Raw genomic sequence first — 26,227 nt, 5'->3', positions numbered from 1 at the left:
GGCAGGTTGGCAGCCCTACCTCCTCACAACAGAGCCAGTTTGGTGTAGTGGTTAAGTGTGCGGACTCTTATCTGGGAGAACCGGGTTTGATTCCCCGCTCCTCCACTTGCATCTGCTGGCATGGCCTTGGGTCAGCCATAGCTCTGGCAGAGGTTGTCCTTGAAAGGGCAGCTGCTGTGAGAGCCCTCTCCAGCCCCACCCACCTCACAGGGTGTCTGTTGCGAGGGAGGAAGGTTGTGAAATTGTGAGCCGCTCTGAGACTCTTCAAAGTGGAGGGCGGGATATAAATCCAATATCTTCTTCTTCTTCATCTTCTTATGAGCAATGTTCCCTCTAAGCTTTGGATTCTTGTGAGCAAAAATTCTGCTTTGTGAGCTACTGGCATTAAAGTTGTGAGCTACTGCATCAATTAGTTTGCTCTTGGGCAGAGGGCCCCAACCTTTTTGGCACCAGGTTTTGTGGAAGGCAATTTTTCCAAGGACCGGGGTGAGTGGGGGGTGGGACGGTTTTGGGATGATACAATTGTGCACTTTATTAGTTTGGCATGGTGGTTAAGTGTGCAGACTCTTATCTAGGTTTGATTTCCCACTCCTCCACTTGCAGCTGCTGGAATGGCCTTGGGTCAGCCATAGCTCTCGCAGAGTTGTCCTTGAAAGGGCAGCTTCTGGGAGAGCTCTCTCAGCCCCACCCACCTCACAGGGTGTCTGTTGTGGGAGAAGAAGGTAAAGGAGATTGTGAGCCGCTATGAGACTCTGAAATTTGGAGTGGAGGACAGGATATAAATCCAATGTCGTCATCTTATTACTACATTGTAATATATAATGAAATAATTATACAACTCTCAGCTCGGTTGCTAACAGGCCACAGACCGGTACTGGTCCCCGGCCCCGGGTTGGGGACCCCTGCTCTAAGACCATTTTTCCTGAGCAGAGACAAAAATGTGTGAGCTGGAGGCTAAAAAATTGTGAGCTAGCTCACACTAACTCAACTTAGAGGGAACACTGCTTGTGAGGTATGTGGGGCTGAGAGAGCTCTGACAGAAGCTGCTCTTGAGTGGAACAGCTTACAAGAGAGCTATGGCTGACCCAAGGTCACTCCAGCAATTGCAAGTGGAGGAGCGGGGAATCAAACCCGGTTCTCCCAGGTTGCAGTCTGCACGCTTAACGGCTACGCCAAACTGGCTCTCAAACATGTGGGCTCCCGACATCCAGAGTAGAAAATTCCCTCACCTGATTTTTCCTGAGTTCGGAACGGCAGCCGACCTGCCAATTTTGAATAATAATATTTATTAAGAACCTCGGTAACCGGCCGCAGCGATGCACAATTGATGAGGAATAATGACGCTCGAGAGCTGCCCTGGGCGCACAATCGAATCGCTTTGTGGAAATTGCAAGGAAGGAAATTAATGAGTCGTGGAGGCCGATCCCATCCCCCGCCTCTTCTTTCCTGTGAGTGGGAGCTTCTTGCTGTTGCCTCCCCCCCCCCCCGCTGCTCTCCCTGGGGTTGGGTTCAAGGACAATAGCCACTATGACATTCTGCGAATGCTGGGTATGAATCTGCGCAAGAGTTCACTCCGTGCTTCAGAGGTAGGTGCTACAGCACTTTGGGTTTAGTTGTTTGTGCAAGAAGCTCGCACGTGGAACATTCTGTCTGGGGCAGCGATGCTCCGTATTCTGGGTGCTTGGAGGCAGGGCCGGCGCATGGGAGTTGGCGAACTAAGCGATTGCCTAGAGAGAGCCAATTTGGTGTAGTGATTAAGTGTGTGGACTCTTATCTGGGAGAACCGGGTTTGATTCCCCACTCCTCCACTTGCAGCTGCTGGAATGGCCTTGGGTCAGCCATAGCTCTGGCAGAGGTTGTCCTTGAAAGGGCAGCTGCTGTGAGAGCCCTCTCAGCCCCACCCACCTCACAGGGTGTCTGTTGTGGGGGAGGGAGATAAAGGAGATTGTGAGCCGCTCTGAGTGGAGGGCGGAATATAAATCCAATGTCGTCGTCTTCTTCTAGGGTGCCCCCTTCCCATTCACGCTGTCCCTGAGCCTCCTGCTTATTTTGTCTCAGCTCTGAGGGATCAGAGGAGCCCCCCAGATCCATCAGAGCCAAGAAAGAGTGGTGTTTCCCTTCCCCAGCGTCCTCTGAGGGTGCTGGGAAAGCAAAGGGCCGAGGGTTCTTTTGGGTCTGAGGGATCGGAGAAGCTCGCCAGATTCCTCTGAGCCAAGAAAGAGCAATGTTTCCCTTCCCCAGCGTCCTCCGAGGGTGCTGGGAAAGCAAAGGGCCGAGGGTTCTTTTGTTTCCCTTCCCCAGCGTCCTCTGAGGGTGCTGGGAAAGCAAAGGGCCGAGGGTTCTTTTGGGTCTGAGGGATCGGAGAAGCTCGCCAGATCCCTCTGAGCCAAGAAAGAGCAGCATTTCCCTTCCCCAGCATCCTCCAAGGGTGCTGCGGAAGAGAAAGGCAGAGTGATCTGTCCCTGCTTGGCCTTCCCCCACTGTGGGAGGGTCAAGCGGGGTGGGGGTGGCGCAGCACTGAGAGCTCCTCAAAAGGAGCCCCCGTGCAAACTGGGCCACCTGTCCCCACTCGGCCTTCCCACGCCGTGGGAGGGTCGAGCAGGGGGGACGTTTGCGCGGAGGCGTTTGTATGATTGGTTAGGTGCAGTATGAAAATTGAGACAATTGAAAATTGAGAATTCCCAGGTGTGTGGAGAAAGGCTGTCCCCCCACCCCACATAAGGCTGCCAACTCTGGTTGGGAAATTCCTGGAGGGTTGGTGGCGGGGGGTGGAGCCTGAGGAGAGGGACCTCAGCAGGGTATAATGCCGCAGACTCCACCCTCCAAAGCAGCCATTTTCTTCTGTGGAACTGACATCTGGAGATCAGTTATAATTCCTGAAGATGTCCAAGCCAGGCCAAAATGGAGATTGGCAGGCCTAGTTTGTTCCCTAGTTTCTCAGGGCCCTTAATTCTGTGTTACTCATACCAGCCTTTACTTACGTTACCTCATTTAAACTCTTAAATATTTAGCGCTATTTAAAACATGGGGATTTAGGAATACATTCCCTCCCCTGCATGTGAAAGCTGTTTCTCTCTGTCACAAAAAATAAAATGAGGACTACTTTATGTTCGATTATTTTACCTTTATTTTGTTTGCTTGCTTGTTTACTTCTGGTTATAACAAGACCCAAAGGAGGGGGGTTTCCTATTTTCTAATGCCCACGTTTTGGCGACAAATTGTCCCTTCTTCCTGCATTTATCCAAACATCTCAACAGTTATCAAGAAGCAGGGGTCATTTCGTAGAAAAAGAGGTGCTTTGGGATTCATTTGCCTATGCCACTCACCCCTGACATCAGCGGAAGGGGTACTAAATTATATCAGCTCAGCCTTTACCTTAAAATGCTTCTTGAATTAAAATTGTCATCACAAAACCTGACTCCCATCATACTTTTTAGATGACTTTCTCCTCTGTGGCCACAGTGGCACGAGGAAGATTTCCATGTTTGCTTTACATGTTTTGGTTATTCTCCCATTTTTTGTGAGGAAAAAATATTAGAAAGTTTGTCAGATCTTTGAGTTCAGGAAAATTCGCACAGGGGGGGTTGAATAATGGAGCCCAGAAGCAAGTATTTTTTTTGGGGGGGGGGGGTAAGAAAAAAAAGAGCACAATAAAATTTAGTGGTTACAGAGCTCTGTGCCTGCGAGTTCCTGCCCAAAATGAAGCCTGTCAAGCATTTCGTTCTCCCAGCAGAACTGGTGATTCAAGGGAGAAACGCTGTGTAATACCAAAGATTAATCAGATTCAGTTTTACAAATTCTTCTTTAAAAAAAATATATATATTGAGTTTGGGGAGGGGGGTGTATAAACCAGATTAAACTATCAGACTGCATGTGTGTTAGGGGGACTCATACGCTGATTAATTTTTTTTAATATATGTAACCAGATGCATACTAGGAAGAAACAAAGCAAAAGCTATACGATACACGGTGCATTAAAAACTCAAGAACAGAAACAGAGGATCCGTCAAGCTGGAATGAAGCAACCCGAGGGTCCGTCTCTTTCTTCAGGAACCTATCCATCCATGTGGATCTTCTTAAAAGGTTGTTCTCCAGCTTTTGGTAATTTATTTAGAATTCTTCCATTTATTTATTTATTTATTTTGAACATTTATATTCCTCCTTTTCCCATAAAGGGCTCAGGGCAGATTCCCACATGCTAAAACAGAAAAACCAATAATAAAACATCAGAATAGTTAAAACAATTAAGCCAATAATAATTATAATATATAATAATAATAAACTTTAATTTGTATCCCGCCCTCCCCGCCGAAGCAGGCTCAGGGCGGCTAACAAGACATGGTTTCCCATGATTTACATAAGACAATTTTAAAATACAATTGATACATACATTTAAAAACAGTTACATAAGGTTAAAACTACATAAAAAAGTTAAGACTACCATAAATTAAGGTGCTATTCAGTAGATATTTTTCGATGGCAAGGTATCGTTTTCAGGACTCCTTATATGCTTGCATAAAGAGGGTAGTTTTGCAAGCCCTGCAGAACTGACTAAAGTCCTGCAGGGCTCGCACTTCCTCCGGTAATTGATTCCACCAGTGGGGGGCCATTACGGAGAAGGCCTGCTCTCTTGTTACTTTCAGTTTGGCCTCCTTTGGTCCAGGGATCCTTAAAAGGCCTTGGGAGCTAGATCTTAGTGCTCTCTGGGGAACATGTGGGGAGAGGCAGTCCCTAAGGTAGACAGGGCCTCGGCCATATAGGGCTTTAAGGGTAATAACCAGCACCTTGTAGCGAACTCGGAAAATTCATTATTTAAGATGGCATGGATGGTTTGAGCACATGGGGCGTAATTATAATGGGCAGCCTTAAGTTGCCCTAAGATGTCAACAGTATTGACCCCAGTTGAAATGGCAGTCCTTGCTGGGAGGCCAGTGAGATGGTATAACAGGAGGACGAGGACTTCCACTTGCCTCAAGCATAGACCTGGCGGAACAGCTCCGTTTTGCAGGCCCTCCGGAATGGTAACAAATCCAGAAGGGTTCGAATCTCTGTAGGGAGCCGATTCCACCAGGTCGGGGCCAGTGCCGAAAAGGCCCTGCCCCTGGTCGAGGCAAGCCGGACATCCTTGGGGCTAGGGATGGTCAGAAGAAGTTGGTTGGCCGATTGTAATGGCCTTCGGGGCTCATATAGGGGGCTCATATTCTATGTTGCCTCTGCAGAGAAACTGCTTGAAGGGGATTTACCAGTTAAAAATGATAACCCTCCCAAACATCATAAAATCTTTAGAGATCAACTTGTTATTAAACCCCACCCGTGAAATTAAACTGCCACTCTTGAGGTGACCCAAGAGCACCACAGAACGAAGTAGAAACACCAAAATCGCTGTGGAAAATTAACGAAATAAATTCATCATACAAAATCTGTAGGTATTGGAATCAGGCTGTGGATGTTTCCCGTTTTCGTGAAATTATGTCTCTGGAAGATGGAAAGCTGTAAATTACATCACTGAAACACAGAGAAATGTGCTTATGAAGGAGCTGTGCACAATGGAGTCAATTTCAAGCACTAGCACTTTAAATCCTCCCCGCAGGAGCGGGTGGATTGGCCTTGAATATTTTGTGAAGCTTCAGAAGTCTGGACTGTGATGTTGTTGAAAACGTCGAACTGCTCAAAAGTTTGCTAAGACTTTATTGCATTTTTCTATTTTCATATTGCATTTAAAAAAACCTTAAAAAGTGATCCCTCTACTATAGATCAGGGGTGTCAAACATGTGGCTCGGGGGCTGAATCAGGCCCGCAGAGGGCCTCTGTCAGACCCCCAAGTAACTGGCTGTCATCTGCTTCCTTCACCCTCTATCTTGCTTCCTTCTGCATCTCAGCTTGCTTTGCAAGGCTCGCTCAATTGCACAGGAGATACAGAGCAAATCCTCTAATTTCTCCATTGGCTGAGGCTCCTCCCTTGGGGAGGAAGGGGAGGAGGGAAAGCTTGCTTTGCCAGGCTCTCTCAATCACATAGCAGAGCTACTGAGCGAAGTCTCTCTTCCTGCTATTGGCTGAGGCTCTTCTCATCCCCTTGGAAGGAAGGAAAGAGCCAGAGCTTCCTTTGCCCAGTTTCCTGGATCCCATGGGAGAAATACAAAGAAAGCACTTTTATGACCAATGAGTGTCAATGTTTTAAGCATTTCTAAGTTTAAGAGCCCCATGGCAGAGTGGTAAAACTGCAGTACTGCAGTCGGAGCCCTCTGCTCACGACCTGAGTTTGATCCCAGGTTTGATCCCGGCTCAGGTTGACTCAGCCTTCCATCCTTCCGAGGTCGGTAAAAGGAGTCCCCAGCTTGCTGGGGGGAAAGTGTAGATGACTGGGGAAGGCAATGGCAAACCACCCCGTAAAAAAGTCTGCCATGAAAACGTTGTGAAAGCAACGTCACCCTAGAGTCGAAAACTTCTTCACCCAAAGGGTGATTAACATGTGGAATTCACTGCCACAGGAGGTGGTGGTGGCCACAAGCATAGCCACCTTCAAGAGGAGGTTAGATAAAAATATGGAGCAGAGGTCCATCAGTGGCTATTAGCCACAGTGTGTGTTTGTGTGTGTGTATATATATATATATTTGGCCGCTGTGTGACACAGAATGTTGGACTGGATGGGCCATTGGCCTGATCTAACATGGCTTCTCTTATGTTCTTATAGCATCTGTTACCTGCAGGACAGGTGTTGCTACTGCGGCTGCCCTCCCTCCCATCAATATATTACTCTTAGGGCTGCCAGTTCCCAGTTGAGGGGCTGGGGATCCCCTTGTTTGGAAGCCCTCTCCACACTTCGGGGTTATCATAAAGCAGTGAAGGGAGGGGTTTGAATGTCTGCTGAACACTCCATTATACCCCACAGAGCAGGGGTGTCAAACTTGCGGCTCAGGGGCCAGATCGGGCCTCCAGAGGGCTCTTATCAGGCCCCCGAGCAACTGGCTGTCATCAGCTTCCTTCTTCCCCTCTCTTGCTTCCTTCTGCATCACAGCTTGCTCTGCCAGGCTTGCCCAATCACACAGGAGCTGCAGAGAAAAACTTCTGTTTTCTCCATTCACTGAGGCTCTTCCCTTGGGAAGGAAGGCAAAGAGGCAGAGCTTGCTTTGCCAGGCTCTCTCAATCACGCAGCAGAGTTACTGAGCCAAGCCTCTCTTCTTTCTATTGGATCGTTAATTGTCCTTTACAAAGTTCATATCTCTGCTGCGTAATCTTAAATAGGTACACACAAGGCCCGGCCTGACTCAACAAAGTCTCATTTATGTCAGATTTGGCCCTCATTATGAGTTTGACACCCCTGCTATAGAGACCAGTCCCTATAGGGTGTAATAGATAATCAATCTGTGGGTATCTGGGACTCTGGGTGAGCTGTTTTTTTGAGGTAGGGGCACCACGTTTTCAGCATAGCATCTGGTACCGCTCCTCAAATACTCCCCCAAAGTTCAGAAAGGTTGCTCCTAGCTTCACCCCTAAAATCTTCTGGCTCCACCCTCCAAAGTCCCCAGATATTTCCTGACTCGGACCTGGCAATCCTAATAACTTTCCTTTTATAAATGCCACATAACTATCCCTCCGTGCAAGGTTCCCAGCTGTATAGGGTTGCCAAGTCCAATTCAAGAAACATCTGGGGACTTTAGGGGTGGAGCCAGGAGCAAGGGTGTGACAAACATAATTGAACTCCACTGGGAGTTCTGGCCATCACATTTAAAGGGACCGCACACCTTTTTAAATATCTTCCTTCCATAGGAAATAATGAAGGATAGGGGCACCTTCTTTTGGGGCTCATAGAATTGTACCTCCTAATCCACTCTTTCTGAAATGTGGGGGGTATTTTGGGGAGAGGCACTGGATACGATACAGAAAATCTGGCGCTTCTACCTCAAAAAATAGCACCCCCCCCCAAAGTCCCAGATACCCTCGGATCAATTCTCCATTATATTTTCTATGGGATGTCTCCATAGGGAATAACATAGAGAAGTCTCAACAGGGAATAACAGAGTTCCCAGCAGACATTTCTCTCCCCTCCCCCTGCTTTCTGACGACCCTGAAGTGGGGGGAGGGCCTCCAAACCAGGGGATCCCCTGCCCCCACCTGGGGATTGGCAACCCTACAGCTTTAGGTTGGGAACTATCTGGAGGTCTGGGGGTGGAGCTGGGGAGGTTACGGTCTAGGACAGAGGTGTCGAGCTCATTTGTTATGAGGGCCGGATCGGACATAAATGAGACCTTGTCGGACCGGGCATGTGCGTCATAAAATGTAATACCAGATAGCGGAGACAGAAACTTTATAAAGGACACAGACAAACACAATTAAATATATTTTTTAAAAAACTTAAAATAAAACATGCTTTAAAGATTAGCATTCGTTGGTCTTGAAGGTGCTTTCTTTGTATCTCTCCCATGCAATCCAGTGAACTGGGCAAAGGAAGCTCTGCCACTTTGTTTCCTTCCTCAGGGGAACAGGAGGGTGGAGCCTCAGCCAAGAGAAGGAAGAAAGGCTTGGCTCAGTAGCTCTGCTGTGCGATTGAGAGAGCCTGGCAAAGCAAGCTATTCCTCCCCCCCTTCCTTCCCCAGGGAGGTGCCTCAGCCAATGGAGAAAACAGAGGCTTTTGCTCTGTAGTTCCTGTGCGACTGAGCATGCCTGGCAAAGCAAGCTGTGATGCAGAAGGAAGCAAGAGAGAGGGATAAGGAAGCAGTCGACAGTCAGTTGCTCGGGGGCCTGATAGGAGCCCTCAGGGTGCCTGATTTTGGCCCCTAAGCCACATGTTTGACATCCCTGGTCTAGGGAGAGGAAAGACCTCAGCAGGATATGTTGCCCTAGAGTCCAACCTCCAAAGCAGCCATTTTCTCCAGGGGAACAATTGTAATAGCAATCGTAAGAACAACTGTTATAGTGGATCTCCAGGTACCACCTGGAGGGTGGCAAAGAGGTTTGGGTGCTGATCTCCAGGTACCACCCAAACCTCTTTGCCATTGCAAACACGTGCTGCGGATCATTTTGTGGCCCGTAGCAGGGTTGTTAAACCCGCCTGCGTTTCCACGGTGATTTATCGGCATACAGTTAATGCAGTTGTGTTTTTTTTTTTGTTTAAAAAGAACCTGTTAAACAGCAGATGAAAGGGAAGGGGGGTGGAAATCTCTCTCACCCATCACCAGGGTGCTAAAAATGAACACCGGACTCGAACTTTGTTCTGCTGAAACTACAGATGATGTCTTGGGGGCCTTCTTCAAACAGGAGCTGCGGCTGCTGAACTGTTTACCTCATGCAAGGCAACTGGGGGGTGATTTAAGGACACCGTCTCTGCCTGCCTGCCTGTTTCCTCCCTTGAAGCTGAATAGCTCAGCGTTCGGAATTCAGTGTTGTTTTTTTTCAGCGCAAGGTAGATTTCAGCTGGGGGAGGCTCGGAGCACGTGACTGCCGCTGGTTCTTGGTTATCATACGCCTCTTCTCAGAGAACCTCACTACTGGGGTGTCGCGTCAACGGTGCCGCACGTGCTCTGTCGTCGCCAGACCGGTTGTAATTCCAGATCTCCAGGCCCCACCTGGACAGAGCCGGATTATAAATAAATAAATAAACTTTTATTTATACCCCGCCCTCCCCGCTTGGGCAGGCTCAGGGCGGCTAACGAGACATGGTAAAACCATGATACAATAAAACAGAATACATAATTAATCATTTAAACAGTAAAACCATAAAACAGTATAACATTATAGTACAATCAGAATATGTGCAAGATGGCTCGGTGTTATTGATATTATCAGGAGTTCCTTCTTAAAAAGCGAATTGGAAGAGGGCGGTTTTGCAGGCCCTACGGAACTGGTTAAGATCCTGTAGGGCCCGCACCTCTTCCGGCAGTTGATTCCACCATTGGGGGGGGCCTTTGCGGAGAACGCCTGTTCTCTGGTAGTTTTTAATTTGGTTTCTTTTGGCCCAGGGATTTCCAAAAGACTTTTTGAGCTTGATCGCAGTGCTCTCTGGGGAACATATGGAGAGAGGCGGTCCCTAAGGTAGACAGGTCCTCGACCATATAGGGCTTTAAAGGTAATAACCAGCACCTTGTAACAAACCTGGTAAACAATTGGCAGCCAGCGCAACTCCCACAGCCCAGACTGCACGTGTTCCCACCAAGGCAGTCCCAATAGCAGGCTGGCTGCTGCATTTTGCACTAGCTGCAGTTTCCGGGTTCGGTACAGGGCAGCCCCATCTAGAGAGCAGTACAGTAGTCTAACCTCGAGGTGACCGTAGCGTGGATCACTGTTGCCAGGTCGCCGCGCTCCAGGAAGGGGGCTAACTGCCTCGCCCGTCTAAGATGAAAAAAGGCGGACTTGGCAGTAGCTGCTATCTGGGCCTCCATTGTCAAGGAAGGCTCCAGTAGAACTCCCAAGCTCTTAACTCTGCGCACTGCTACCAGTTGCGCCCCGTCAAAAACTGGGAGGGAAACCCTGTGGAGGCCCATAGGAGGTCGAAATCTTGGGGGCCCCCTTGCAAATTATGTCAGAGTCTGAGCACCCACCTCCAGGGCCGGTGCTAGGTTTTTGGGTGCCCTAGGTGAGCTGTTTAGAGAGCCAGTTTAGTGTAGTGGTGAAGTGTGCGGACTCTTATCTGGGAGAACCGGGTTTGATTCCCCACTCGTCCACTTGCAGCTGCCGGAATGGCCTTGGGTCAGCCGTAGCTCTCGTAGGAGTTGTCCTTGAAAGGGTAGCTTCTGGGAGAGCTCTCTCAGCCCCATCCACCTGACAGGGTGTCTTTTGTGGGAGGGGAAGGTATAGGAGATTGTGACTGCTCTGAGACTCTGAGGGTGCTATCACACTGGGAAACCGACGCGATAGTATCCCGAGGCGGAAAAACCCGATTCAGACAGGTCCATGTAAGGGGGATCAGACAGCCGCCATTGAAACGGCAGCATCCCAGCAGCCATCTGTGCTTCTGCCTTCAGACTGCTAGCCCGGCTCCGCTGTGGAAAGGGTGGTTTTTCTGTGAAGGACCCCTGTGTGCGCGCTCATGCAGAGAAGCACACAAGCGCACCATGAAGAGGGGCTACGGGGAAAAAGCACCTCGACTGTGCTGGAAATGGCTTGGCGCGATCACACAGCTCTTCCGCTCATGAGTCACGCTGGGACATTCAGACAACAGCCAGTTATGCGACCTACAATCGATTCAGGGGGATGCTATCGGGAGAATCCAGGTAGCTTTTAAATGCAGATAGGAGGCGGCGTCTGAGGACTTTGAATCCAACGGGAGGTGTTCCTAGGTCGGGCCAAATCTCTTGTGTGAAACCATCCTGAGACTCAGTATAGGGCGGGATACAAATCCAATTTGATTCCCCACCTCTTCTTCTTTCTTCCCTGCATTCAGAGTGAATGTCGTTCCCATCCTTCGCTGAAAGCCCACTCGCATCCAGTGTCAAGTCTGTCTGTAACTCTGGCTCAGTCAAAGAGCATTCTGGGTAGAACCAAAGTATATTCAAATGCTGCTAGCTCATACTCTCCCTACCCCTCCCTCTGTAGTGGGTAGCTTTGCTTTGAAATGGAGAGATGTGAAAGTCTTATCTGTGCCTTCTCAGGCCTGGCTCGGAAGGGAGTCAGGAGCCCACTACGATCAAGGCCAAGCAGGCCTGCGAACGAATTGGTAACATCAATGTGTGAATGTTCCCTGCATAATTCCCCCCCCCTTAGGAATTCCTTTGAAGTATCCCTTATATGCAATGTATCTACAGTATTCTCTTTAGTCTTTCAATGCTGGCCTAGCCTCAAGTATCAGTATCACTAAAATAGCTTCTTTGTATCAACAACGACTCATTATTGAATCTGCCGACTTGACATCCAGGAGGGAGAACTGAAAGAAACCAGCCTTGTCAAGCTTCTGGCCCTCAAATGGCTCTGGCTCGCACTCAGAGCTCTTCTTTTTGTCAGCTGCTTAACTGAGACTGCACAAAATGGGGGGAGGCAGTTGGATGGCCAGGCCAGGTAGAGTTGCCACATCCAGATTGGAAGCTCCTGGAGATTTGAGAATGGAGCAGGGGAAGACAGAGACCACAGTGGGGTACAACACCCCAGATTCCACCCTCCAAAACACCCATTTTCTCCAGGGCGACCAATCTCTATAGTCTGGAGATAAGCTGTAATTCTGGAGGATCCCCAGGTCCCACCTGGAGGCTGGCATCCCTAGCCTGGGGGAGATTGGGCAGCTGCAAGCCTTGGCCCCAATTCTTTCACTTATTGCAAGTTATACAGCCCCGCAGTCAATACATCTGTGTAACTGAGAGCCAGTTTGGTGTAGTGGTGAAGTGCGCGGACTCTTATCTGGGAGAACCGGGTTTGATTCCCCACTCCTCCACCTGCAGCTGCTGGAATGGCCTTGGGTCAGCCGTAGCTCTGGCAGAGGTTGTCCTTGAAAGGGCAGCAGCTGTGAGAGCTCTCTCAACCCCACCCACCTGACAGGGTGTTGTCGGGGGTGGGGTGAAGATAAAGGAGATTGTAAGCTGTTCTGAGACACCGAGATTCAGAGTGAAGGGTGGGGTATAAATCCATTACCTTCTATCTTCTTGTAATTTGTTTAACGCCATTGGGGGGGGGAGAGGGGACTCTGGGCTTTCATCAGTTGCAGAAAACACAACCAGCTTCCTAACCGTTTTCCTGGAAGTAAAGTAGAGTTTCAATTTTTTCCAACATGTCCCCCCCACACAAACCAGATTTCTGCCTCACAGGGTGTTGTGAAAGGCACAGAAATGTTGTCTGTTAAAATGATGGGTGTGTTCTATGCTGCCAAGACTTGTGACCTACTATGACCCTATAAATTAATGACTGCCAAAATGTCTTGTTCGTCAACAGCCTGGTTCAGGTCTTGCAAACTAAAACCTGTGGATTCCTAGCGGCTAAGTGTGTGGACTCTTATCTGGGAGAACCGGGTTTGACTCCCCATTCCTCCACTTGCAGCTGCTGGAATGGCCTTGGGTCAGCCAGAGCTCTCTTATCTGGGAGAACCGGGTTTGATTCCCCACTCCTCCACTTGCACCTGCTGGAATGGCCTTGGGTCAGCCAGAGCTCTGGCAGAGGTTGTCCTTGAAAGGGCAGCTGCTGTGAGAGCCCTCTCCAGCCCCACCCACCTCACAGGGTGTCTGTTGTGGGGGAGGAAGGGAAAGGAGATTGTGAGCTGCTCTGAGACTCTTCGGAGTGGAGGGCGGGATATAAATCCAGTATCTTCGATATCTTCAATCTTCGATTCAGTCATAGAATCAGAGCATTGGAAGGGACCTCCACGGTCATCGACTCAAACCCCCTGCACAATGCAGGAAACTCACAAAGACCTTCCCCTGAATTCACAGGATCCTCATTGCTGTCAGATGGCCATCTAGCCTCTGTTTCAAAACCTCCAAGGAAGGAGAGCCAATCCATCTCATGTTGGGTCTTCCACTTTTCCTGCAGCCTTCAACTTTTCCTAGCATGATTGTTTCCCCCATAAGTCAGTCCTGTCTCACGAACGATGTGACCAAAGTGAAACAGCCTCCAGTGTCATTTCAGTTTCTAGGGAGAGTTCAGGCTGGACTGGATCCAGAACCCACAGAATTGGTCCTTTGGGTGGCCCACGAGATCCGTAAAATTCTTCTCCAACATCACATTTCAAAATGAAGACATGTGCATGAGAACATAAGAGAAGCCATGTTGGATCAGGCCAGTGGCCCATCCAGTCCAAGACTCTGTGTCACATAATAACATAAGAGAAGCCATGTTGGATCAGGCCAATGGCCCCTCCAGTCCAACACTCTGTGTCACATAAGAACATAAGAGAAGCCATGTTGGATCAGGCCAGTGGCCCATCCAGTCCAAGACTCTGTGTCACATAATAACATAAGAGAAGCCATGTTGGATCAGGCCAATGGCCCCTCCAGTCCAACACTCTGTGTCACATAAGAACATAAGAGAAGCCATGTTGGATCAGGCCAGTGGCCCATCCAGTCCAAGACTCTGTGTCACATAAGAACATAAGAGAAGCCATGTTGTATCAGGCCAGTGGCCCATCCAGTCCAACACTCTGAGTCACATAAGAACATAAGAGAAGCCATGCTGGATCAGGCCAATGGCCCATCCAGTCCAACACTCTGTGTCACATAAAAGAAGCCATGTTGGATCAGGCCAACGGCCCATCCAGTACAACACTCTGTGTCACATAAGAGAAGCCATGTTGGATCAGGCCAATGGCCCATCCAGTACAACACTCTGTGTCACATAAGAGAAGCCATGTTGGATCAGGCCAATGGCCCATCCAGCACAACACTCTGTGTCACATAAGAACATAAGAGAAGCCATGTTGGATCAGGCCAATGGCCCATCCAGTCCAACACTCTGTGTCACATAAGAACATAAGAGAAGCCATGTTGGATCAGGCCAATGGCCCATCCAGTACAACACTCTGAGTCACATAAAAGAAGCCATGTTGGATCAGGCCAACGGCCCATCCAGTACAACACTCTGTGTCACATAAGAGAAGCCATGTTGGATCAGGCCAATGGCCCATCCAGTCCAACACTCTGTGTCACATAAGAACATAAGAGAAGCCATGTTGGATCAGGCCAATGGCCCATCCAGTACAACACTCTGAGTCACATAAGAGAAGCCATGTTAGATCAGGCCAATGGTCCATCCAGTCCAACACTCTGTGTCACATAATAACATAAGAGAAGCCATGTTGGATCAGGCCAATGGCCCATCCAGTCCAACACTCTGTGTCACATAAGAACATAAGAGAAGCCATGTTGGATCAGGCCAATGGCCCCTCCAGTCCAACACTCTGTGTCACATAAGAGAAACCATGTTAGATCAGGCCAATGGTCCATCCAGTCCAACACTCTGTGTCACACAGTGGCAAAAAAATATATATATACACATATATACACACACTGTGGCTAATAACCACTGATGGACCTCTACTCCATATTTTTATCTAACCCCTCTTGAAGCTGGCTATGCTTGTAGCCGCCACCACCTTCTGTGGCAGTGAATTCCACATGTTAATCACCCTTCGGGTGAAGAAGTACCGGGACCATAAGACGCACTCCCCCCCCAAAAAAAAAGTGGGGGGGAAAGTGCGTGCGTCTTATGGTCCGAATACTAAAAGATGAGTGGGGGAGGGGCCTGCAGCCCCCGGGAGACAAGCGGCAAGATCGCTTCCTCCGCCCCCATCGCCAACCCAGCACTTCGCAGGGAGCGATCTCGCCGCTTGTCTCCCAGCCAGGCGTGCTTCCCCCGCGCCTGCGTGCTTGGCTGGGAGACAAGCGGCGAGATTGCTCCCTGCGAAGTGCTGGGTTTGCGGTGGGGGCGGAGGGAGTCGCCGCTTGTCTCCCAGCCAGGCACCTGCGTCTTATGGTCCAGTGTGTCCTATGGACCGAAAAATACGGTACTTCCTTTTATCCGTTTTAATCCGACTGCTCAGCAATTTCATCGAATGCCCACGAAAGCTTGGTTGGTGACCACTGGACACAAACTTTCTTCAGCTTTCTCCCTGTCAGCTTTCTTCATTGTTCCACTTTCAAGCCCATACATAGTAAACCGGAATATTATGGTACAAATGATCTTGGTCGCCAGGGACACATCTTCACACTTCAGAATCTTTTCTTGCTCCTTCACGGCTGCCCTTCTCAGCCTCAGACTTCTTCTGATTTCTTGGTTACAGGGCTGGCACATGGGAGTAAGCGGGGTTGGTGGCTGCCTGGAGCGCTATCCCGCCTTGCTTACTCCCCCTTGCCCATGCAGAGCGCTACACAGTGCACTACGCTTTTTGGAGGCTTCCAAGAGCATACTACGGGGAAAACAGAAGCGCAGCAGCACTGTATGCCCCCTGTCACTCCCTGTCCCCACCCTGTGTGATGATGATGTCATTGTGCTACGCGTGAGCGAGAGAGGATTACCCTTAGGGAAGTTTAGGTGTGTGGCCTAATATGTAAAGGAGGGAAAGGAAAGGAAAGGTCCCCTGTGCAAGCACCAGTCGTTTCCGACTCTGGGGTGACGTTGCTTTCACAACGTTTTCATGGCAGGCTTTTGTTACGGGGTGGTTTGCCGTTGCCTTCCCCAGTCCTCTGCACTTCCCCCCCAGCAAGCTGGGGACTCATTTGACCGACCTCATAAGGATGGATGGCCGAGTCAACCTCGAGCCGGCTACCTGAAAACCCAGCTTCTGCCGGGGATCGAACTCAGGTCGTGAGCAGAACTTAGAATTGCCGCTTTAACACTCTGCGCCACGGGGCTCTATGCAAAGGAGACCCTGCTACAAAAATAGCCCTGAATCCTGTTGCAAAGTGGACTGAAAACGAACTATTCAGTGTGCGAAGGCACTATGGCAGCTACCCTGAGGTCCCCTCTAGCACCTCATCATATCCTCTTCCCTGCCCCACAATAGAGCAGGAAGTAGACAGCCCAGTATTTCCACATGTGCACGAAATAGATCTCTGTGTTGGTATTGCCTGAACGTGTGTCTGTCATTATGGGGAGGAGAGGGGTTGTCTAAAGCAACAGGTGGCTGATTGGAGTCAGTGGATAGTCTCTCGAATAGGCAATTTACCTGCAGGAATGGAGATCCGATAAACCGCTGGCCACTGGGGTAGGACAAACATTTGAATGGCAACTGTGACCCAGGAAACCAAAGGAGGGGTGACAGAACATTGTGATCAGGCAGCTTGTGGGCTGCTGGATCTCCCTTGGTGGATTCATTTACTTATTTTATTTGGTGTATAGTGGTTAAGTGTGCGGACTCTTATCTGGGAGAACTGGGTTTGATTCCCCTCTCCTCCACTTGCAGCTGCTGGAATGGCCTTGGGTTAGCCACAGCTCTCGCAGAGGTGTCCTTGAAAAGGCAGCTTCTGGGAGAGCTCTCACAGCCCCACCCACCTCACAGGGTGTTTGTTGTGGGAGGGGGGAGGTCAAAGAGATTGTGATTGCTCAGAGATTCAGAGTATAGGGTAGGATATAAATCCTGTATCTTCTTCTTATATCCTCCCTTTGTCCCCAAAGTAGCTGACCTCGTTCTTGTCGCCTCCATTTTATCCTCACAACAACCCTTTGAGGTAGGTTACGCTGAGAGTGTGAGCTGCATGGTAGCGCAATGATTCCAACTCGGGACTCCCCAATCCCAGTCAAATTTTTACTCTGCACTGATTTGCTGTGTATGCATTTGTATAGAAATTCTGCAGCTAGAGCAAGAGATGTTTTTCCCTAAAAAGAAGGATGCTCGGGATCACAAGAAGAAAACATCTGGAGCAGAGGTCCATCAGTGGTTATTAGCCACGGCGTATTGATGGAACTCTCTGTCGGGGGCAATGATGCTCTGTATTCTTGGTGCTTGGGGGGGCACAGTGGGAGGGCTTTTAGTGTCCTGGCCCCACTGATGGCACCTGGTTTTTTGGCCACTGTGTGACACAGAGTGTTGGAATGGATGGGCCATTGGCCTTATCCAACAGGGCTTCCCTTATGTTCTTAAGTGACACAGAGTGTTGGACTGGATGGGCCATCGGCCTGATCCAACAGGGCTTCTCTTATGTTCTTATGTGACACAGAGTGTGGGACTGGATGGGCCATTGGCCTGATCAAACAGGGCTTCTCTTATGTTCTTATGTGACACAGAGTGCTGGACTGGATGGGCCACTGGCCTGATCCAACATGGTTTCTCTTACGTTCTTATGTGACACAGAGTGTTGGACTGGATGGGCCACTGGCCTGATCCAACAGGGCTTCTCTTATGTTCTTATATCTGGGGTCGTGGTGCTGTCTTCTTGGTGTTTGGGGGGGTGGAAATGGTGGGAGGGCTTCTGGAGTTGCCCTGCTGGGCAGACCTCCTGATGGCACCTGGCTTTTGGCCACTGTGTGACACAAAGTGCTGGACTGGATGGGCCATTGGCCTGATCCAACATGGCTTCTCTTATGTTCTTATGTGACACAGAGTGTTGGACTGAATGGGCCATTGGCCTGATCCAACATGGCTTCTCTTATGTTCTTATGTGACACAGAGTGTTGGACTGGAGGGGCCATTGGCCTGATCCAACATGGCTTCTCTTATGTTCTTATGTGACACAGTGTTGGACTGGATGGGCCATTGGCCTGATCCAGCGTGGCTTCTCTTATGTTCTTCTGTGACACAGTGTTGGACTGGATGGGCCATTGGGCTCATCCAACACGGCTTCTCTTATGTTCTGAAGACCAGAGGTCCATGAGTGGCTGCTAACACAAGGTACAGATAGAACACCTTCTCCGGGGCAGTGATGCTGTGTACTCTTGGTGCTTGGGGGGGGGGGGCACAGTGGAACCTATGAAGCTGCCTTCTACTGAATCAGACCCTGGGTCCATCAAAGTCAGTATTGTCTACTCAGACTGGCAGCGGCTCTCCAGGGTCTCAAGCTGAGGTTTTTCACACCTGGACCCTTTTTAGTTGGAGAAGCCGGGGATTGAACCTGGGACCTCCACTGATCCACCGTCCCTCCAGAAGGGCTTCTGGAGTTCTGGTCCCGCTGGTAGACCTCCTGATAGCACTGTGGTTTGGGCTACTGTGTGACACAGAGTGTTGGCCTGGATGGGCCACTGATCTCATTCAACACAGGTGTCTCTTATGTTCTTCCCTCGAGCCTTTAAGAACATAAGAGAAGCCATGTTGGATCAGGCCAATGGTCCATCCAGTCCAACACTCTGTGTCACACAGTGGCCAAAAAAACCAAGTGCCATCAGGAGGTCCATCAGTGGGGCCAGGACACTAGATGTCCTCCCACTGTGCCCCCCAAGCACCAAGAATATAGAACATCACTGCCCCAGACAGAGAGTTTCAACAATACGCTGTGGCTAATAGCCACTGATGGACCTCTGTTCCACATGTTTATCCAATCCCCTCTTGAAGTTGTCTATGCTTGCAGCTGCCACCACCTTCTGTGGCAGTGCATTCCATGTCTCAATCACCCTTTGGAGGAAGAAGTACTTCCTTTTATCCATTTTAGCATGACCACTCAGCAATTTCATTGAATGTCCACGCATTCTCTTTGCCCTGCCCCCCCTGCTACTCCCCTCGCCAGCTAGCAAGTCCCACGTGCAATGGCGGACTAGGTCTAAAAATATTGGTTGCCAGGAGACATAGCCCCCCCCCCCCAACTGTAAGGTTATCATTTCAATTTTGTAAGAAATAAATACATTTTTCCAAAAACACGTAAGTGGAAAAAAGGCACAATTAAAACTTTTGCAGAATAAATATATTTCAGGAATTACAGTGTACATACAGTATGTCACAGAAGTGAGTATATCCCCTTACATTTTGTAAATATTTAAGTATATCTTTTCATGTGACAACACTGAAGAAATGACACTTGGCTACAATGCAAAGTAGTGAGCCTACAGCTTGTATAACAGTGTAAATGTGCTGTCCCCTCAAAATTACACAACACACAGCCATTAATGTCTAAGCTGCTGGCAACAAAAGTGAGTTCACCCCTAAGTGATAATGTGCAAATGGGGCCCAAATATTTTGTGTGGCCACCATTATTTTCCAGCACTGCCTTAACCCTCTTGGGCATAGAGTTCACCAGAGCTTCACAGGCTGCCACTGGAGTCCTCTTCCACTCCTCCATGACGTCACGTAGGTGGTGGATGTTAGAGACGTTGCACACCTCCACCTTCCGTTTCAGGATGCCCCACAGATACTCAATAGGGTTTAGGTCTGGAGACATGCTTGGCCAGTCCATCACCTTTACCCTCAGCTTCTTTAGAAAGGCAGTGGTCGTTTTGGAGGTGAGGTTGGGGTCGTTATCATGTTGGAATACTGCCCTGCGGCTGGAAAATAATGGTGGCCACACAAAATATTGACACTTTGGGCCCCATCTGCACATTATCACTTAGGGGTGTACTCACTTTTGTTGCCAGCAGTTTAGGCATTAATGGCTGTGTGTCGCGTAATTTTGAGGGGACAGCACATTTACACTGTTATACATGCTGTAAGCTCACTACTTTACATTGTAGCCAAGTGTCATTTCTTCAGTGTTGTCACATGAAAAGATATACTTAATATTTACAAAATGTGAGGGGGCATACTCACTTCTGCGACATACTGTATGTACACGGTAATTCCTGAAATATATATAAGGGGGAGGGAAATATATATAAGGGGGAGGGACGGTGGCTCAGTGGTACAGCATCTGCTTGGGAAGCAGAAGGTCCCAGGTTCAATCCCTGGCATCTCCAAAAAGAGTCCAGGCAAATAGGTGAGAAAAACCTCAGCTTGAGACCCTGGAGAGCCGCTGCCAGTCTGAGAAGACAGTACTGACTTTGATGGACCAAGGGTCTGACTCAGTATAAGGCAGCTTCATATGTTTATATTTACTTTGCAAGTTTTCATTGTGCCTTTTTCCCCACTTACGTGGGTTTTTTTGAAAATTTTACATTGTACAGATCACTGGCAGGATACAGTAGATACTAAAAGTAAATTCAGATTGCATTTTCTCCGGGAGCGGGGGGGAGGTCGATCTCCGCCAGCTGGAGATCAGTTGGAAAAAGCGGGAGCTCCCCAGGCCCCACCTGGAGACCGGCGACCCTAAATACAACGTAAATTGTAGCTGCATTACAGTAACAATACTGGGGCTTCTATTATATTTTCAAGCTACTAAAAGGCCATTCACATTTTTAACCTATTGGCTAATGTCGAAGGGGGCCCGCTTGCCATCGGGCAAGCTGGCACCCCGGCCAGTCCACCACTGCCCACGCGTGTACCAGGGCGCCACCGCCGCCACCCCTGCGCAACGCCGGGGCGCGCCCACCTCTCCACCATCTCCTCTTTCCCCGCGTGTCTCCGACTCCCCTTTCTGCTCCTCGCCAGGCCCTCCGCCTCTGCCAGCGGTGCCTGCGTGCGCTCCTTCTTCGGAGGAGAGAGCTCTAGCAGCAGGCTGGCCCAGCCCCAGCCCCGGCCCGCCCTCTTCCGATCGCGCCGCCTCCTTACCAGGGCTGGCGCTAATCCCGGGGAGGGGAAAGGCGAGGCGAGGCGGGGCAGGGAAGGCAAGGCAAAGGAGCCAGAGAGCCAGCGAGCGAGAGGCCGGCCGCCCGCCTAGGCAAAAAAGCAACGGCCCCAGCCAGCCAGCAGCAGCAGCAGCCCCAGCGCAAGGCCTCCGCCCCATTGTGCGCCCTTTCCCTTTGTGCGCCCGGCAGCTGCGACGGCTCGAGAGCTCCCCATTTGGATGTCTGCAGGGGCGCGCCGAGGAACCAGTTCCATGGGCCATCTGTCCGCCCGCCTCCGCCTCCTCCAGCAGCAGCAGCAGCCCGACCGCCTGCCGCCCTCGAGGGGGACCCCAGCCCGCAGCCAGGGCTAGCGCCGCCGACACCCCCCCTCCCCCCCGAGCGCGCCAAGCAAGCCAGTCAGCCGGCCGGCCAGGATGGTTTTGGTCCACGTCGGCTATCTTGTTCTTCCAGTGTTTTGGCTCTGTGCGTAACAGAGGTATCTCTTCTTTATCTGTGTCTTTTTCTTTTTGTTTGTTTTGCTTCTGTTGCAAAAGGGGAGAGGAAGGGGGGCAGAGAGAGCATTCCCCCCCCCCACGCTATCTGGATTTGAGGATTGTTTTGGAGGGGGCGGGAGGAAACCCCCCGCCCCCCCTTTTTTTTTTTTGTAAAAATGTGCATCTGTCCCCTTTGTGGGATCTGTGCGTAACAGAGGTATCTCTTCTTTAGCTGTGCCTTTTTTATTTTTGCTTTTGTTGCAAAAGGGGAGAGGGGAGGGGCAGAGAGAGCATTCCCCCCCCCACCCCAGACGCTATCTGGATTTGAGGATTGTTTGCAGGGGACGAGGAACACCCCCCCCCCCAGTGGCGGGACTGGATCTAAAAATATGGGTTGTCAGGAGACAAAGGGGGCCACCCACAACTCGAAGGCTATCGTTTCATTTTTGTAAGAAAGAAATAAAATTTTCAAAAGATACGTAAGTGGGGGGGGGGAGAGAGAGATACAATTAAAACTTTTGCGAAATAAATGTATATTTGGTATTTAGTGGGAGGCCTCTTTTAGCCATTACAGGGCGCATTCACACTACACTAACTAATGCATTTTACATCCAGATTTTTACTGTGTAAGAATAGCAAAAATGCAGATGTAAACCGCATTAGTTAGTGTAGTGCGAATGCACCCTGTGTGTACATATATTGCACATTTTACTGGCAGTGTGCGGTAGAGATTAAATGTAAATACGGATTGCATTTTCTCCAGGGGAGCTGATCTCTGCCAGCTGGAGATCAGTTGGAAAAGCGAGAGTCCCCAGGCCTCAACTGGAGGCTTGGCAACCCTAAATACAATGTCAGTTTTAGTGGCATTACAGTAAGAACACTGGAACTTCTGTTATATTGTCCAGCCACTAAAAGGACCTTAACATCTTTAACAGATTGTCTAATGGTTAAGGGGGCCCATTTAATCAGGGGCCCTCTTGCCATTGGGCAAGCTGACCCCTGGCCAGTCCGCCACTGCCCCCCTTTTTTTGTGCATCTGCCCCCTTTGTGGGATTGGAGAAGGAAGAGGAGGAGGCGTGGACGGGAAGGACACGAGACAAGCTGAGAAATGGGAGGGAGGGAGATGGGGGGAAGCTTGCAGAGTGGGGGCTCTCCAGGGAGGGGGTGGAGGGTAGATGAAAGATCTCCCCCCCCCTCCAAGAAAGGGTTGCAAGGGAGAGAAAGCAGGCATGGGTCTAGACTGATTTTATTTTATTTTTGGATGGAGAGGGGAGAGGTAGAGAGAGAGGAGGGTTGGTGGAGAAACTAGAAGGGGGGGGGAGAAATCTGGAAGGGGAGGGGACATAGATCTGCCAAGCCAGCAGGGGAAGAAGGTGAGAAATTTCCAAGCTACCTGGGAGATCAAAACCAGAGAATCCAAAGAAACGTGTTTTTTTTTTGGGGGGGGGGGGGTGGAAATGGCAGGAAGGGAGATCTCAAATGGACGGAAGAGCCTGGATTCTCTAGGAAAGGATAGCATTTGGAGAGTTCATTTCCCTCCTTTTAAAAATGTAGAATAATGTCTTTATTTTGTTTTTTTTAACTGCCCAGCCAGCTCCATTTTTCGGATTTGGGGGCTAGCCCCTCCCCCCTTTCTCCACCTGACAAATATAGACCCCCTGCTGGAAGGGGAAGGCTCTCTCTGCCCCCTTTCGTGTGGTGAAAAACTGGGGGGGGGGGGGGAATGGAGGTTCAGGAGTCCCTTCAAGGCTAGGCTTGAACGCAGAGCGTTCCTATGTGAATTGTTAGCGTCCCACCCGCCACCACCATCTTCCCCCCCCCCCCATCAAAAGCAACACACAAAACATACGATCTTTTTCCACAGCTGGTCTCGCCCCTCTTCACTTCCCCCCGCCCCTTTTAACCTTTTCTTATCTCCCTTCCTTTTGCCCTCCTATGGTAACCTCTCCCCTGAGTTTTAAGTCCTTTTGAGGGGTTGTTTTTATTTTTTTTATTTTTGTGCTTTGGGCTTGTTTTGGTCTATTGAGGTCCAAAATTGGGTGCATTTCTCTCCCCGCCCAATATCCACTCGCCTTTGCCCGCTTACCCTCTTGAGGGATGGTAACCCTTTACAACATTCGGTCCAAAGAATCTCTATTTGCAGCGATTTTTGGGATGCCAAACTGTCTTAAGATGCCAAAGAGTCTAAGAGAAATCCAAAAGAAACACCAGTTTTAGAAAGACGTGGGATTTTTTTCCCCCTTGAACGATATGGGATGTGTATGGCCATTGCATATTTTTTTCTCACATTCCCCTGTTCCCATCCACCCCATCCGCTGCCACAGACAATGGACCTGGACCTACTTCTCTCTCTCTCTCTCTCTCTCTTTTAATTTGCCTCTCTCTCATCCCTTCTGTTTTCTTTTCTGTCAAAGGATGATGCATTCAGGTATCACGGTGCTGTACAAAACAACCATACGCCCTTGCCTTTTCTGTCGAATATCCTGCTCTGTTCCTTTCCCTCAGACCCATGACCAAAATTGCAGTTTTCGTCATTTTTTTTTCTCCATGTAACTAAATAATCAAATCCGATATTCCGTTTTTCTCATCTCCACTGAGACCAGGACCATTTGAACTCTAACCAAATCCAGAGCAAGAATCCTAGACTGGTCTTTTTTCTTACTTGGATTAAGCCTCATGGGTTTCCAGTTAGGATCCCTTCCCTGGGTTAAACATGTGGCATAATTACATTTCAGGGCCACATTTTGATCATGTTTAAGCACAGGTGAGAAACATGGAGACTCTTCAGTATCTGAAGAACTTCCCAGGCAAAACGGTCACTGGAATATTCAGCTCTGGCTTGCTTTTATATATCCCCCCCCCTCCCTCTCTCATTCAGCCGCTCTTATTTTTTCCCCTTTGCTCACATTCCCCCCACACACACTGCACATGTGTAACATAACAGCTTAGTTGGCACATTTGTGGCAGTCTTTTTCTTCCGATGGCAGTCTCTTCTAGTGCGGTGATGGAATGACGGACATTTTTTTTTTTTGCATTGATTCCCCCTCCCAAAAAGAAAAAAAAAAACACCCTTTCAATTATTCCCCCTCTAATTTTTTTGTTTCCTCATCTGTGTAGGTCATTGAATGGCCCCATCTCTGCTGCTCTGCCCAGTGGCTTCTAGTTCTCTGCTCTGCACATAGCTCTCATGTTGACACCCACCCTTCTCTTTAACCATTTCCTGTATCCATCGGAGGAAGGCGAGACATTTTAAGCCAAGCATCCTCTTTGTAGTGGGTGGGGGTGGGGGAAAGAGGGCGAGGAGCCTTTCTCTTAGCTAAACGGGGTTTCTCATCCTTCAGTCGCTCAGGTGTTTGGCATGCACTGGAAAGGCAGAGAACTTTGTTTTTCCGGAAAAAAAAAGGAAAGGAAAATAACCATTGCACCGTTAAAAATAGCGGAACATGACAATATTGATGAAGTCATGTTCTCCTTCGGGCTTTTTAAAAACTGTGGCAGGTGGCATAAAGAAAGGGGAAGGGATGAAGGGTGGGTGGGAACTAGGACAATAGCCCCTTTACCTACATTCGCTTTGGCTCTGAAACACACCCACTTGAAACCGGTTCGAATGCCAAGCTGGTGGGATTTGAACTGTTAAAGCGAGACCTTAAAAGGCTCTCTGAGACTTTGCAAGAGAGGATGCTGAAGCTTAAAACTGGAGAGTCCTAAACCACCAGTCTTCTCACGAAAAGGGGGAGGGGGGGGGGAAGAAAAAGACACCCCCCCTCCCAAAATGGTAGACGGACTGTATGCTCAAAACCTGTTTTCTCTTTAGCTTTCATTGTAGTAGCTTAGAACCAAAATCAACAAGAAAGGCCATTTTTTTTCCAAAATAGTTCTAGTTTTATAACGCCATTTTTGTACCTTCATCCTGTTTAGCTAAGTACATTTGCAGTGTAAATTCCTGTTAAGTGGACTTCATTTTGCTTTTAGTTTTATGGAGGATGCAGTATCCGACACTCCCCTTTGCCAGATCTCCACCCAGCCCCCAATTTAGTGCAAGGGGCTTGGTTTCCCATGCAAATTGGCCTTGATTCTTAATTTAAAAAAAAAAAAAAGCTTGCAATTCATTTCAGATCATCCACCGGAAGGGGGGGGGGGTTTCGTAATAGTTACCTATTTTGTTGAGGGGCATTAAAGTAATCAGTGGTTGAACGTGCTGCTTCTAGCAGTGCCCTGGCTCTTTAAAAGCTGTGTCAAGGTTTTCCAGAAACGTTTTTTAAAAAAAGGATACTGCATCTTTGTGCATTGCATATATACGCGCACACACACCCATGCGCACATAGATTAGCTCTCTCCCGGTCAAAAAATTGCACCCCCTTTCCCACAGTGGGCTCCCATCTGTTTTCATTGAATGCTGAGCCAAACTAACCTTCACAATTGCCTAAATTTTGTAAAAAAAAAAAAGAGAGAGAGAGAGAGAGGTAATTGGAAGATTTTCTTTTGAATTTGACGCTCCCCCCCCCCCTAAAAACAACAAAATTAGGGCAATCTGAACACCTTTTGAGTGGCGATTCATGCTTCAATCTTTCCAGGGAGGGAGAAGGGGAGAGCGGGGAAACAAAAACAAAAAAAATTTAAACAAGAACCGTGGTTAACAGCCACGTGCTAGCAAAATGGTTTTCCATTCAACAGGGATCAACATTTTCTGTGCTGGATTTTTTACTTCCTGTTCTTATTTTGTGGGTTAAAGAAATTTTTTTTCTGTATCGAATATCCTT

At 49.1% G+C, this 26,227-nt stretch overlaps 1 protein-coding gene across 1 annotated transcript in view; it reads left to right on the top strand.

Moving 5' to 3' along the window:
* The first annotated feature begins 21,393 nt into the window (after positions 1-21,393).
* Positions 21,394-26,227, top strand: part of ARK2C (arkadia (RNF111) C-terminal like ring finger ubiquitin ligase 2C) — a 141,295-nt gene continuing 136,461 nt past the window's right edge. The window contains exon 1 of the mRNA XM_060236459.1: positions 21,394-21,469. The gene's annotated coding sequence lies outside the window, so the exon portion shown is untranslated. The remainder of the gene's footprint in view (positions 21,470-26,227) is intronic.

The sequence above is a fragment of the Heteronotia binoei genome, chromosome 4 (genome assembly GCF_032191835.1).
Source record: "Heteronotia binoei isolate CCM8104 ecotype False Entrance Well chromosome 4, APGP_CSIRO_Hbin_v1, whole genome shotgun sequence".
Taxonomy (NCBI): domain Eukaryota; kingdom Metazoa; phylum Chordata; class Lepidosauria; order Squamata; family Gekkonidae; genus Heteronotia; species Heteronotia binoei.
The sequence above is the reverse complement of the archived record's forward strand: the minus strand, read 5'-3'. Positions and strand labels throughout refer to the sequence as shown.